We start from the raw sequence: 15,566 nt of genomic DNA, 5'->3' as shown, positions 1-15,566 counted from the left end.
ACGTGCTCCTTAAAGTGGTTGTAAACCCTTACAACCAACTTTGACCTACAGGTAAGCCTAGATTAAGGCTTACCTGTAGGTCCAAGAAATATCTCCTAAACCTACACGGTTTAGGAAATATTTGCCGAAAGACAGGCACCGCTGTCTACGGCGCATGCGCCATAAACAGCGGCGCGCAGGCGCACTGAGCGCGCTGTCAACGGCGATATGCCGCGAGTGGCGGCTCCTGTGCGCATGCGCGGGAGTGACGTCATCGCGGCTTCACCCAATGACAGCAGCGGAGCAGCGAGACCCACCGAGAAGATGGATGCTCCGGACTACAGGGGACAGCGGTGACTTCGCTGGCTCCTGTGTCAGGTAAGTGACACATAATGGACTACTATGCGATGCGATGCGATGCATAGTAGTCCATTATGCTTTACCTTTGTAGGGAAACAAAGAGGAAGTAAAATCATCAGGGTTTACTTCCTCTTTAAATGGATTCTTCTTACCAGAGAAAGATGACCCCTTTATTTAAAAAGCAGATCAGAAAGGCTTTAGCAAGATAATGCTTGCTACAATGATGAAGACTGTGGATGAAGGAAGACCCCCCTCCTCCGCAGAGATCATGCATGAGATATGTGAAAAGATCATAGGAACCAATAGCGTAATCCTGTTTATTTAGAGAGTAATAAAAATACAAAGGCCAAATGGCGGCTTACATGAAAAAGTGCCTTAGTGCCGGTGTCCTATCATATAAGGTCCTCCATCCGATAGTGTCCGCTGCGTACTGCGCAGTACACAGCAACACAGATTCCGAAAATTGCAGAGGATGAACGGCGCCTGCGCACTGAGTCCAGGTTCTATCCCCACTATCCAAGTGGACATAGAGCAGGAACATAAAAGAGCCGAGCGCAGCAAGGCCGAGCCCGAAGCGTGGCGAGCGAAGCTCGCCCACGAGCGGCCCTCTAATATTCACAACCCTATGTCCGCTTGGATGGTGGGGCTACCACCTCCACTCATGGCGCAGGCGCCGTTCAGCTTCGGAGATTTTCCGAAGCTTCGTCTGCTCCGTACTGCGCATGCCCAGTACGGCGCAGACACTATATGATGGCTGGACACTATATGGCAGAACACCGGCACTGGGGCTGAAAGCGTGGCTGGTGATCGGAAAAGGTGCCTCGCGGCCAACCCTCGTAGCTGCCGTGCGTTCCACCGTCTAACCCAGAACAACCAAAGGGACCAGAAGTGGCGTGAAGTAACGTGACCAAGTCCCCTCAAAATAACTCAACTCGCAGCCATTAATGTCTAAACCGCCAAATTGGGCCCAAAGTGTCAATATTTTGTGTGGCCTCCATTATTTTCCAGCACGGCCTTAACCCTCTTGGGCATGGAGTTCACCAGAGCTTCACAGGTTGTCACTGGAGTCCTCTTCCCCTCCTCCATGATGACATCACGGAGCTGGGGGGATGTAAGAGACCTTGCACTGTCACAGTACATGTTGGCATTCATGGTCCCCTCAATGATCTGTAGCCCCCCAGTGCCGGCAGCACTCATGCAGCCCCAGACCATGACACCCCCACCACCATGCCTGACTGTAGACAAGACACACTTGTCTTTGTCCTCCTCACCTGGTTGCCCCCACACACGCTTGTCACCATCTGACACCAAATACGTTTATCTTGGTCTCATCAGACCACAGGACATGGTTCCAGTAATCCATCTCCTTAGTCTGCTTGTCTTCAGCAAACTGTTTGTGGTCTTTCTTGTGCATCATCCCTAGAAATAGCTTCCTTCTGGGACATCAGCCATGCAGACCAATTTGATGCAGTGTGCGGCGTATGGTCTAAGCACTGACAGGCTGACCCCCCACCCCTTCAACCTCAACTGGCAGCACTCATACGTCTATTTCCCAAAGACAACCTCTGGATATGATGCTAAGCACATGCCCTCAACTTCTTTGGTGGACCATGGCGAGGCCTGTTCTGAGTGGAACCTGTCCTGTTATACCGCTGTATGGTCTTGACCACCGTGCTGCAGCTCAGTTTAAGGGTCTTGGCAATCTTCTTATAGCCTAGGCCATCTTTATGTAGAGCAACAATTTCTTTTTTTTTTTTTCCAGATCCTCGGAGAGTTTAATGCCATGTTGAACTTTCAGTGATCAGTATTGGAGAGTAAGTGTAATTTAACACACCTGCTCCCCATTCACACCTGAGACCTTGTAACACTAACGAGTCACATGACACGTGGGAGGGAAAATGGCTAATTGGCCCAATTTGGACATTTTCACTTAGGCTGCTTTCACACTGGGGCGGTATTCAGGCGTTACAGCGCTAAAAATAGCGCCTGTGTAGCGCCTGAAAAAAACCGGCCCCTTTCCCTCCAGTGTGAAAGCCGGAGGGCTTTCACACTGGAGCGATGCGCTGGCAGGACGGTGAAAAAAGTCCTGCTAGCCGCATCTCTGGAGCGGTGTATTCACCGCTCCTATACCACTCCTACCCATTGAAATCAATGGGACACCGCGGCAATACCGCCGGCAAAGCGGCGCTTTGCGGGCGGGTTTAACCTTTTTTCGGCCACTAGCGGGGGTTAAAACCACCCCGCTAGCGCCCGCAGACCGCCGCTAAAACGACGGTAAAGCGCCGCTTTACCGCCGACACCGCTCCCGCCCCAGTGTGAAAGCAGCCTTAGGGGTGTACTCAAATTTGTTGCCAGCGGTTTAGACATTAATGGCTGTGTGTTGAGTTATTTTGAGGGGACGGCAAATTGACACTGTTATACAAGCTGTACACTCACTACTTTACATTGTAGACAAGTGTCATTTCTTCAGTGTTGTCACATGAAAAGATGGAAGAAAAGATTTCCAAAATTGTGAGGGGTGTACCTACTTTTGTGAGATATTGTACCTGCCTATCTATTTACTAATGTTAGCAGCTTAAGGAATAAAAATAGTTCATGCTGGGAGAGTTTAGTTCTGCATTAATGTACTTTTTTTTGTTAATGCGCCGATTTGTGTGGTCCAAGTGCTGTGCTTATATAAATTAAACCCTTTCTAAAACGTTATTGGGTAAGAATCATCTGTGTGGGATTATGGCTTTCTTTGCCTTATGCTGAGCACATAGTAAGCACCGGAGGACTGAGAACGCTTCTAATGCCGCGTACACACGATCAGATTGTCCGGCGTACTTAGTCCGCCGAAACGCATTTCAGCGGACAATTCGATCGTGTGTGGGCTTCAGCTGACTTTTCCAGCGTGAAGTCCGGCGGACTAAGAAAGTATTTTTGCACTCCAATCTTCCCGGCGGACTAAGAATGACGCATGCTCAGAAGCAAGTACAAAAAGGAAGCTATTGGCTACTGGCTATTGAACTTCCCTTTTCTAGTCCCGTCGTACGTGCTGTACGTCATCACGCTAGCAAACGCCGGACTTTCTGTGTGTCCGTGTGTGGCCAAGTCCGTTCGGTACAAAGTCCGCCAGATTATCCGCCGGATTGTATGTCGGACTAAGTACGCCATACAATTCGATCGTGTGTACGCGGCATTAAAAGCATTATAAACAGAATTGTGCTCGGTGTGAATAGGATGTGACCTGGCACACACACGGCGACCTCCATCACTAAATTAATTTATAGAAAAGGAGAGCTATGGAACTTTATATGAGGCGACCGCCATGTCAGATATGGACAAACACAACATAAAGTTGAAGTTACAGTACATGATTTATTGTTACATTGAAGAAAATTATTGTATCAAATAGATAGGTAGTCACATGACTTACACTAAATATATATTGTTACATAGTAGGTGACGTTAAAAAGTCCATCAAGTCCAACCTATGTGTGTGATTATATGTCAGTATTACATTGTATATCCCTGTATGTTGCGGTCCTTCAGGTGATTATCTAATAGTTTCTTGAGACTATCGATGCTCCCCGCTGAGACCACCGCCTGTGGAAGAGAATTCCACATCCTTGCCGCTCTTACAGTAAAGAACCCTCTATGTAGTTTAAGGTTAAACCTCTTTTCTTCTAATTTTAACGAGTGGCCACGTGTCTTGTTAAACTCCCTTTTGCGAAAAAGTTTTCTCCCTATTGTGGGGTCACCAGTCCGGTATTTGTTTATTGTGGGGTCACCAGTACGGTATTTATATTTTGAAATCATATCCCCTCTCAAGCGTCTCTTCTCCAGAGAGAATAAGTTCCGTGCTCACAACCTTTCCTCATAACTAATATCCTCCAGACCCTTTATTGGCTTTGTTGCCCTTCTTTGTAGTCGCTCCATTTGCAGTACATCCTTCCCGAGGACTGGTGCCCAGAGCTGGACAGTATACTCCAGGTGCGGCCAGACCAGAGTCTTGTAGAGCGGGAGAATTATCGTTTTATCTCTGGAGTTAAGGTCAGGTCATTTTACATCCTAGATCCCCCCAGAGGTTCTCCCCCCAGTCTATAGATTGCATTCATATTTTTGCCACCCAAATGCATTATTTTACATTTATCTACATTGAACCTCATTTGCCATGTAGTTGCCCCACCTCATTAATTTGTTCAGATCTTTTTGGAAGGTTTCCACATCCTGCAGAGAAGTTATTGCCCTGCTTTGCTTAGTATTGTCCGGAAATACAGAGATTGAACTGTTTACCCCATCCCCAATGTCGTTTATGAATAAAGTAAATAGGATTGGTCCCAGCACAGAACCCTGGGGGACCCCACTACCCACCCCTGACCATTCCGAGTACTCCCCATTTATCTCCACCCTCTGAACTCGCACTTGTAGCCAGTTTTCAATCCATGTACTCACCCTATGGCCCATGCCACCTGACCTTATTGTGTACAGTAAATGTTTATGGGGAACTCTGTCAAATGCTTTTGCAAAATCCAGATACACCGTCTATGGGCCTTCCTTTATCCAGATACACCACGTCTACGGGCCTACCTTTATCTAGATACACCACGTCTACGGGCCTTCCTTTATCTAGATACACCACGTCTACGGGCCTTCCTTTATCTAGATACACCACGTCTACGGGCCTTCCTTTATCTAGATACACCACGTCTACGGGCCTTCCTTTATCTAGATACACCACGTCTACGGGCCTTCCTTTATCTAGATACACCACGTCTACGGGCCTTCCTTTATCTAGATGGCAGCTCACCTCCTCATAGAAGGTTAATAGATTGGTTTGGCAAGAACGATTCTTCCTCAATCCATGCTGATTACGGCTAATGATACAATTTTCATTACTAAAATCTTGTATATAGTCCCTTATCATCCCCTCCAAGAGCTTGCATACTATTGATGTTAGGCTAACTGGTCTGTAATTCCCAGGGATGTATTTTGGGCCCTTTTTAAATATTGGTGCTACATTGGCTTTTCTCCAATCAGCTGGTACCATTCCAGTCAGTAGACTGTCAGTAAAAATTAGGAAATATTAGGAAAAAGAGGGTAACCTGTGTGTGGGATCAGTGTGAATCAGTAATACAGGTTACCCTCTTCGCTGGGAGATCCGCCATCCTCTTTTGGTATGTTTTTTTCTACCCTCTACTTGGTTTTATTTCACATACACCCCCTCATGTAGTCCCCTTGTGGGAACACATAGATATTTTGCCACATTATTTTTCCACAATTAACCGGTTCCCGACCGGCGCGCGCCGATGTACGTAGGCAGAATGGCACGGGCAGGCATATTGGCGTACAGGTACGTCCAATTTTCAATGCCGCCCTGCCATCGCGAGCGAGCCGGCGGCGGCGCTCTCGCGTGTCGATCGGGACCCCCGTGAGTCCGGTCACGGGTCCCGAGGACTCGATCGCCGCGGGCATACCCGCGATCATCTCACGGGGCGGCTGAATGGAGGAAATGCTGTGTAAACAGCATTTCCCCATTCTGCCTAGCAACTAGTGACGCTGATCTCTGCTCCATGTGATTGGAGCAGAGATCAGTGTTCACTAAATGAAAGCCCAACCCCCCCACAGTTAGTAACACACCCCTAGGAACACTTAACCCCTACACTGCCACCCACTGGTTAACCCCTTCACTGCCAGTGTCATTTACACAGGAATCACTGCATTTATATAGCACTGATTGCTGTATAAATGACAATGGTCCCAAAAATGTGTCAAAAATGTCCGATGTGTCCGCCGCAATGTCGCAGTCACAATAAAAATCGCTGATCGCCGCCATTACTAGTAAAAAAAATTATTAATAAAAATGCCATAAAACTATCCCTATTTTGTAAACGCTATAACTTTTGCACAAACCAATTAATAATTGCTTATTGCGATTTTTTTTTTACCAAAAATATGTAGAAGAATATGTATCGGCCTAAACTGAGGGAATTTTTTTATATATATATATATATATTTTTGGGGGATATTTATTATAACAAAAAGTAAAAAAAAATTTGTTTTTTTCAAAATTGTCGCTCTATTTTTGTTTATAGCGCAAAAAATAAAAACCGCAGGGGGGATCAAATACCACCAAAAGAAATCTCTATTTGTGGGGAAAAAAGGACATCAATTTTGTTTGGAAGCCACGCCGCACGACCGCGCAATTGTCAGTTAAAGCGACGCAGTGCCGAATCGCAAAAAGTGGTCTGGTCTTTGACCAGCAAAATGGTCCGGTCTGTAAGTGGTTAATTAATCCCTTTTTGACACATTTTTTTCTAGGAACACTATGCTCCTTCCGTGCACACATAGTCTATTGGATCATGCTGCGACCACCGTGTTGGGCTCCGGGCACTGTTCTCTGTCCTTGGAGGGTTCCCTGTCTCAACCCCGGGGGATACATCATGCCTGTTACCCCCGTCTTCCTTGGCAGATACCGGACCTGGCCTTGAGGCTGTGTAGTAAGTATCCCAATTCATCTCCACCTTGTTGGGATTTAATCTCCCTGTCCTCCCTTAGTCTAAGGGTATTATTTACCCCTGTCCATTTCCTTTCCAGTATAATACTTCATAACACTCCTGATGAATGGCTGTAATGCCAGGAAACGCGTAGAGCACCACCAGATGCCCAAAGTTATCTGTTCCTATAATACATGTTTTTTAATCCATTTATTTTATCATGTACATTTATTATGTCTAATTCCTAATTGTATTGCATGCTATGTGGCAGCATATTTAGTGTAAGTCATGTGACTACCTATCTATTTGATACAATAATTTTCTTCAATGTAACAATAAATCATATACTGTAATTGCAACTTTATGTTGTTTTTGTCCATATCTGACATGGCGGTCACCTCATGTAAAGTCCCATAGCTCTCCTTTTCCGTGAATACATCTGTTTTACCTAGGATTTTGCTGCCGTTTGCTAATGGTATAAACATTTGTATCTGATATAGGTGGGTGTAGAGTAGGGCAGGAGCATGGCCTGTAATGGTTCCCCTTGGTTGGCCACTAGATGCCCCCATAGTTTGAGAGTTAGATTAAGCTTAGGGGTCAGTGGATGTAGGGTGGGGCAGGAGTGTATCCTGTAATAGTTCCCCCTGGTTGGCCACTAGATGCACCCATAGCTTGAGAGTTTGGTTAGGCTTAGGGGCCGGTGGATGTAGGGTAGGGCAGGAGTATGGCCTGTAATAGTTCCCCTGGTTGGCCACTAGCTGCCCTATAAGCTTGACAGTTAGATTAGGCTTAGGAGCCAGTGAATGTAGGGTAGTTCCCCTGACTGGCCACTCGATTCCCCAATAGCTGGAGCCTTATATTAGGCTTAAGAGCTGGTTGGGTTAAAGTGATACTGTATCATCCTTATTCTTCAAAAACCCTCTATACTACTTAATCTGGTTGTAAAATCCATTTTGTTTTCACCAAAATGATAAACATGTTTTCCTTACCTGCTCTCTAACGGTATTGCACAGAGCCACCCCTTACCTCCTATTCTGAGGTCCCCTTGCCAGCAATCTTTGCTCCTCCTATTCTGTGTCTGAATCCATAGACACACACAGTGCAGCTTGGCCGCTGCCACCCCCCCCCCCCCCCCCCCACTCTCTGCTCACGGCATTTGAAGCCAATGGCTCCTTCTGTTCTCAGGAAAGCCTGTGAGACCTGGAAGAGAGAGTAGAGAAGACCTGCAGCTGGTCATAGCGGTGGATTGATACCGGAGTCAGGAAAGTGTTAGGAAGGGGGAGTGCGGGAACAGATAGTGGATGATTTTTTACCTTACCTTGGTGACGTTAGCATGCTACGTCGGCACTGTGTTCGATTTTGCACTTCACAGACTTTGACAGTCTGCGATCTGGAAGAGAGCGGCCGGTGTTCCTTTCCATCTCTGTGCTTAAAATCTAGCCCGTTGTGGATGTGCCGGCGATACTGAGCAGATGCCCACCCGATTAATGGTATACTACTTAATGTGAGTAGCCCCTTTATAGCTTTTAATAAATTATTTGGTCTATTATACTTAGAAGAGCTCTCCCTTTCTTGTTTTTGTATGTTCAGAGCATAGCCCGGAGAAGGCAGCATTGACATTACTTACCTGTATATGACAAGAATTGATATTGGAGTCATCTACACTACGGTTCCATTGGCCCTTATGAAGTCACAATCAGGTGTCAGGCTCGGAGACCAATAGCTATAGCAGTAGAGAGGCTCCCACTGACCAGCAGGATAAGTATACAAGAAGGTCACTCTGGCCGATGATGCGGGTTCACCCAAGGTATGGGGTCTAAGCATTAACCAGTGTTTGCCAGAGCTCCTAATGGAGGGGAGCAAGCCGGGGTCCAGTATCAGATACAGCAGGCAGAGGTCAAGGTCAGTAACAAGTGGTTGCAGGTTGGAATCGAGCAGAAGCGTAGTCGAGGATCCAGCCAAGCCTTTTTCAACCTTTTTAACACAGAGGAACCCTGGAAATAATTATCCGGTCTTGGGGAACCCCTGCTAAAAATGAAAAATCTACAACTCATCATACATTAGTGTGATGGTAAATGAGAAGAATGCTTCTTACACTTGTGGTTTTTGGGAAAAATTACCCCCTTACAGATAACTAAAAAGATCGTGTCCTTGAGAACTTACCTGAGAAGCATAAATTGACTATTGCTCAGGGATACCCTAGCAACCTCTAGAGGAACCCAAGGGTTCCATGGAACCCTGGTTGAGGAACCCTGATCCAGCCAAAGGTCGTTAATGAACAGTAGCAAAGATCCAGAAGGCAGCAGGAGTGACAAGAGCAAGATATTGACAGGACAGAGCACCATAATCTTGCAAACAGGAAGTGCAAAGGCATGGCTTCAATCAGGAAGTGGAGGAGGAGCAAAGAGTTCAAGGTTCACAAGAAACAAGACAGAAGGCAAGGTTGTCTAAGCAATCAGGCAGGGAGCTGTCCAGCATCTTAGGTAGCTCAGTGAGAAGCGTTACTGCCAGACACAGCAGAGGTCTTGGGTTCAGGTCCAGACTCTGACAGTAGCGCTATGGTGTAATTTGGAAGTTTATTTGTGTTGACAACTCAATGGGGTCGGTTTGAGAGCACAGCCAGTAGCAGGTTGGAATAGGACACTGGCGGTCAAGCTGGTTCAGGTTGCTGTTAGGGTGCGCCAAGCTAGGGAACTCTGGTGTGCTACATGGATCTCCTGGTCAGGCCACAATGAACTTAAGAGGTCTGTTCTACTACATGAGTTCCACTATGATCTTGATATGACCACACTGCTGTTCATGTGCAAAGCAAATATATTATTATTTTATTCATTTATGTAGCATGAAAAACTGAGTAGTGCTTTGCAGAGTACATAGATCTTCCCGATCATTCCTTGTCCCCAGAGGGATCTACAATGTAAGATTTGAACCACAGTCATACAAGATACAAATACACCAGGACAAATGTGGGTGGCGGCTAACTATCCTAGCAGTCTAGGTTTGGGGTATAAGACAGAACTGGGGCACCCACAGGAAATCTGCACACATATAGTGTCCCTAGTAAATAGCAAGAATACGTGTCGCCTGCAATACCTGAATCTTCTTCAATGGAGGAGCTTTACTGAAGATGTCACCATGAAGATTTCCAATGTTTTGGGGACACGGTGGTCCCTCTTTATCAAGGCAACAGTGACAGCCACTGGAGTGCAGTTGTAACACAATGGGGGGTAATTCAATAAAGAATTTATAACACATCTCTGGTGTTACGGACATATTAGAAAGGCCAAATCTGGTTGGTTTATTATTTCATATTCAGGTAGTTCTTACATTCTTTCGCCATGGCTGTGATTTTTTAATTTTTTTTAACCAGTTCAGCACTTTGGATGTATGTAGAACGCCCAGAGCGTGAAGGGTTAAGCACAGGCTCATGGCTACAGTAGTAGTGTAAGCTTGTGCTTGATTTGCTCAACCGGCTCCCAGCTGTAATGTAAGGGTGATCCAGCTACCAATCACCTTTATATAGTGTGGTTTAACCCCTGCATGGTTCCTGGGCTCTCTTGCTCTTCCTGGGATCCCAGGACTACAGTACACTCGGGATAGTGAGCAGGAGGAGACCAAGGAACATCGATCCTCAAATCTCCTTTGCAGTGAATGAATGCTGGAAGCATTCAACCCTGATGCTGATGCAGGATTAGCTGCTGAGAAGGTAAAAGAAGACAATGGGGGTCTAATAGACCTCTGATGTCTCTGTAAAGAGAACCTGTCACTGCAGCTGTCCTTCTCTCCACTACCACTCATTGGCGACCTTTGGCTTGCTCCTTGACCACACGTCTGCTTGATCCTAACCTGCAAGCACTTGTTACCGACCTTTGGCTTGATCCTTGACCACGGTTTTGCTTGATACCAACTTGGAAGCACTTGTTACCAACCTTTGACTTGCTCCTCAACCGCGCCTCTGCTTGATCCCAACCTGCAACCACTTGTTACGGACCATTGGCTTGCTCCTCGACCACGCTTCTGCTTGATCCCAACCTACAAGCACTTGTTACCGACCTTTGACTTGCTCCTCGACCGCGCTTCTGCTTGATCCCAACCTGCAACCACTTGTTATCAACCTTTGGCTTGTTTACTGACTATGCTTTTGCCTGATCCCTACCTGCTATTTCTGCTACTGGACCCTGGCCTGTTCACTTTCTGGCAAGGCGATCCTGAGGGCCGTGGCCTGGTACTAACACACAGTCAAACCCATCTCTACCATCAGCGGCTCTGGTGAACACCGGTTAGTGGTTGGACCCCACACCTCATGTGAGCCCGTGTCATATGCCAGGGTGACCTGCTTGTATACTTATGCTGGTCGGTGGCAGCCTCTATATTGCTATTGCTACTGGTCTCTGAGCCTGACCCCTGACAGTGACACCCTTAAAAAATTCCAGGGAGCATTTCTTTATGGAAACAGACCCAGAACCAGTGCCGAAAAGCAACATTTCTAACTGTTTTCCCACTCTCCTGCCCATCAGACCCCGGGAAATTATCTGCTTGAAACTGTAAATCCATTTCCACAAACTATCGGTACAATAAAACCTCAATTTTCAGTAGTGTCAGTACATAGGGAATGTAAACTCATTAACTTTTAACTTTAGAAACCAAACCCCTTACAGTATATAAAAGAAACTTTATTTGTTGCATGCTAAGCAGTTTTCTGAAATAATTAGACAAGAGCAATTTTATCGAAATGTCCCCCAATTACACTTCAATGCTGGTTTAAGGGGAGGTCCTTAGGACCCATCTAGAGTTATAAGCTCAGTGACTTGACATTAAATCCTGATTTAAAGAGGATACTTAAAACTACTCGAGAAGAATTGCTTGAAAATGATGTCAATTATTCTCCAAGTCCTAGTAGACGATGAAGGCTAATGAAGAGCTCAGATGATGAGGCCCACGTTGCTATTACAGTGTAATCTTCAGTGGAGGATGGCTCAAGGCCAAGATCAGGGGAACATTCTGTCTCCTCTTCTTTATTAACTCTGTAATAGAAAAAAAAATAAAAAATCTTCAAATACTTTACAGAAGAATATCCATTATGGATAATACATGCAATACAGCCAAACAAAACATACGCTGCCCGGGGATCTGGAGAGTATTCTAATTTATGGTACACATACAACTCCAACCAAAACGATTTTTTAGTTGGGGAGAATTGGGAAAAAAAGGCAAAAAAAAAATAAAAAAAATAAAAAGTCCATCTAATTCATCCAATAAAGAAAAAAATAAACCAATAGAAAACCTCCATATACACAATCCTATATAAACAGATACAAGGAAAATTATTACGCTAACCTATAAAAAGTGAATCAAGCAGCTACACACTAATGTGACAAAATTCATAAACTAACAAAAAAAAACTATAATATAGCGCTAAAAATAAGAAAGAAAACAGTGACGTGACTAACACCAAAAAAAGGACACTATAAAGTCCAAATAATAAAAATGAATTAGTCCTTGAAATCCACATGGAATTCGGATGTAATATTTCACACGATATATAGGCCGGGGGGTAATCCCAAAGACATTCACGGCAGTAACATCAAGGTGAATGAAAAGAAGCAAAAGGGTGGGTACTCTTACCAGAGCCACGGGACCTGTGTATGAACACTAGGTCAAACAAGCATGTATAGATGGATCCTCCACTCTGCAGGAGCTGTACGACAAATCCCAGCAGGTCCATCAGCCAATGGAGGGGGCTTGTGGGTCTTCAAATCAATGGAGGGGCTGTGGGTCTTCAAATCAATGGAGGGGCTGTGGGTCTTCAAATCAATGGAGGGGCTGTGGGGTCTTCAAATCAATGGAGGGGCTGTGGGTCTTCAAATCAATGGAGGGGCTGTGGGTCTTCAAATCAATGGAGGGGTAGTCAGCACCGTCTCGGAGGTTCAAGTCTTCTTTTCCAAAGGTTCCAATGAATGGAAAAAAAAAAAGAAACTCCAGCCAGTGGTTCGACAATGGGGAGAGCCAAACTCACGGAGAAAATCATATATGAAACAAAAAAGAATAACGGCTTCCCATAGTGTAGATTGAAAAAAAATAGAAATTGCTGTTTATTGGCATAAAACCAGCATCTACAATAAAAAAAATATTAAAAACGTGATGCCCCTGTAGAAGTCCTTTGGGACGAAACGCGTAGGGAAAGGTTATCATCTTCCCTATATAAGCAGCTCACCCATAGGAATGCAAAAAAAATAAAAAATCCTCAAAGCCCCAATAAAATGTCTAACCAAAAAGATCATATAACCAGATGTTCCAGCACCTGTACATTCAAATTATCAATAACGAAACAGCCCTCCTAAGTCCAGGGACTTTTTATTCCGCAAGATGTTCACAAAGCCACATAGCAAAGATTAACTAACCCCCGTCACGTCTAATGCCGCGTACAGGCGATTGGAATTCTGGCCAGAAAAAGTCCAATGAGAGCTTTTCCTCGGAAAATGCGATCGTGTGTATGCTCCATCTGTCCGAATTCCCGCCAGCCAAAAATTGATAGCATGTTCTCAATTTTCCCGACGGAAAAACTTTCTATTGGTAATTCCGATCGTGTGTATGAAATTCCAACACGCCAAAAATCACGCATTGCTCAGATTCAACTACGAGACGGAAACTATTGGCTACTGGCTATTGAACTTCCTTTTTCCTAGTTGCGTCGTACGTTTTGTACGTCACCGTGTTATAAACGATTGGAATTTTGGTGTGACCGCTTGTAGGCAAGACAGCTTGAGCTGAATTCCGTCAGGAATTCTGTCGGGAAAACCATCAGAGCTTTTTCCGACTGGCCCAAAATAGTAAAAAAAAAAACATAAAAAAGCAAATATCCGCTCTTAGGAAAAAAGAAAGAACTGCAGCCTCCCTAATGAGAACATCACTAAGCCCTTGTACACATGGTCGGAGATTCCGACAACCAAATCTGTAGGATTTTGTCCGACGGATTTTGTCTGAAACTGTTGCATACACACGGTCGGACGAAGTTGTCGGAAAATCCGATCGTTCAGAACGTGATGACGTTATTTCGTTACGACGGGACTACGTTCAGGCTAGTAGCCAATAGCTTTGATGTAGGAATTTGATCTGAGCATGCGTGGCACTTTGTCCGATCGGAATTCTCTACACATGATCGGAGTATGTCTGATCGGAGCATTTTGTCGGAAAATATTTCCGGCAAGTTGGAAAATTTGGTCCGACGGATATTCCGACGGAAACAGTCCGATGGAGACCACACACAGTCGGAATATCCGCCAAAACGCTCCGATCGGACACATTCCGTCGGAATCTCTGACCGTGTGTACAAGGGCTAAGTGGGGTCCAAAAATAAATGAATCTCTAGAAAGGGAAATTGGCGCTGTTCAAAAATAATTAAAATGTGTCATATGTGCAAGTGTATGGGCACCGAGAAAAATATCAATAAAATCAGTATTAACCATAAAGTGAACAAGTGCATACACACATAGATACCACACTTTCTGTAAAGTGCAATGTGCATATAATTAAACAGTAAGTGGAAATACCAGAAAAATACTATAAAAAGTGAGCAGCGGTGTGACCAAAAACACCATAAACCATGTCTAAATGGTAGAATGACAAACGTGAATCGTATTTCATTCAGTCCCAAAGAGAGTCCCATAAAAAGAAAAAAAAATCTTCAAAAATATTTAATTATTAATTATTTATTTGTTCTTATTGACCTTGTTGTAACTGGACCTTTAAAATGTACCGTTTGCTCCTGTTTATATTCCCTGCATACGACAAATAATAATTGTTTGTGTAAAAAAAAAAAAAATAATATATTGTTTCTTTTTTTTTTTTTTTTTTTTTTTTTTTTTAATTGTCGCTCTTTTTTTGTTTATAGCGCAAAAAAAAGAAAAACCGCAGAGGCGATCAAATACCCCCAAAAGAAAGCTCTAACTGTGGGGAAAAAAAAGGGACGTAAATTTTGTTTCGGGAGCCACGTCGCACGACCGCGCAGTTGTCAGTTATAGCGACGCAGTGCCGAATCGCAAAAAAGCGCTCTGGTCAGGAGGGGGGGGGGGGGGGGGGTGGTTGGTAAATCCTTCCCGGATAAATAAGCAACTGAGAAAAAGAAAGTCCTACAAAGCGATTCTCCCCGCAGCCGCACAACGTAGCAGTAATAGATGTAAAATTAAATTTGTTTCGGCTTTTTTTTTTTAACTCGATCGTCCATAATTCCTTTAATGGATGCCGGTGATGGTTTGCACTAATTCTCATCTTCTTTGGTATTCATCAAGACGTTTGTATTACATTTATATCCCTTTGTGTAAATATCATAAATACGGCCATCACTACAGTCAGGCGGTTCTCTTTAATAGAATGCGCCGAGGAGACTCCTTTGTGTAAATAGCGATCTGTACGGCAGAGGGAAATTCATCAAGGAAAGACAGAATTAGGCACCTAATCAGGGATTTGTATGAGGAGACTCATTAATCTACAGGTCTGGAGCGTGTGTTTTTCTTCTTCTTATTATTATTTTAATGAAAATATGGACTTCGTAGATTTTTGTGTAAATATTATTAGGTGCAGAAAATTGGGGTCTCTATCTTTAGATTCTAGGCACCACCCCCCCCCCCCCCCACATCCCATATCCCACCCTTTATATAAAACTTGACCTCTGGAGGATTTACCCCCTTAAAAGACCAGGCTATTTTTTTTTTACGATTCGGCACTGCGCTACGGACCACCGCACGCCCA

The 15,566-nt window shown here is 44.6% G+C and overlaps 1 protein-coding gene and 1 long non-coding RNA gene across 2 annotated transcripts in view; one reads left to right on the top strand and one right to left on the bottom strand.

Annotated features, from left to right (window-relative positions):
• ZMAT4 (zinc finger matrin-type 4) overlaps positions 1-15,566 on the top strand; it is a 1,011,964-nt gene that overhangs the window by 809,453 nt on the left and 186,945 nt on the right. The gene's annotated exons all lie outside the window — the stretch shown is intronic.
• The window catches only part of LOC143931005 (uncharacterized), a 204,698-nt gene continuing 200,602 nt past the window's right edge, over positions 11,471-15,566 (bottom strand). Inside the window, exon 2 of the long non-coding RNA XR_013262868.1 lies at positions 11,471-11,842. This is a non-coding gene — a long non-coding RNA (uncharacterized LOC143931005). The remainder of the gene's footprint in view (positions 11,843-15,566) is intronic.

The sequence above is a fragment of the Lithobates pipiens genome, unplaced genomic scaffold (genome assembly GCF_037356315.1).
Source record: "Lithobates pipiens isolate NorthernLeopardFrog02 unplaced genomic scaffold, aLitPip1_a1.2 Scaffold_25, whole genome shotgun sequence".
Lineage (NCBI taxonomy): Eukaryota > Metazoa > Chordata > Amphibia > Anura > Ranidae > Lithobates > Lithobates pipiens.
The sequence above is the reverse complement of the archived record's forward strand: the minus strand, read 5'-3'. Positions and strand labels throughout refer to the sequence as shown.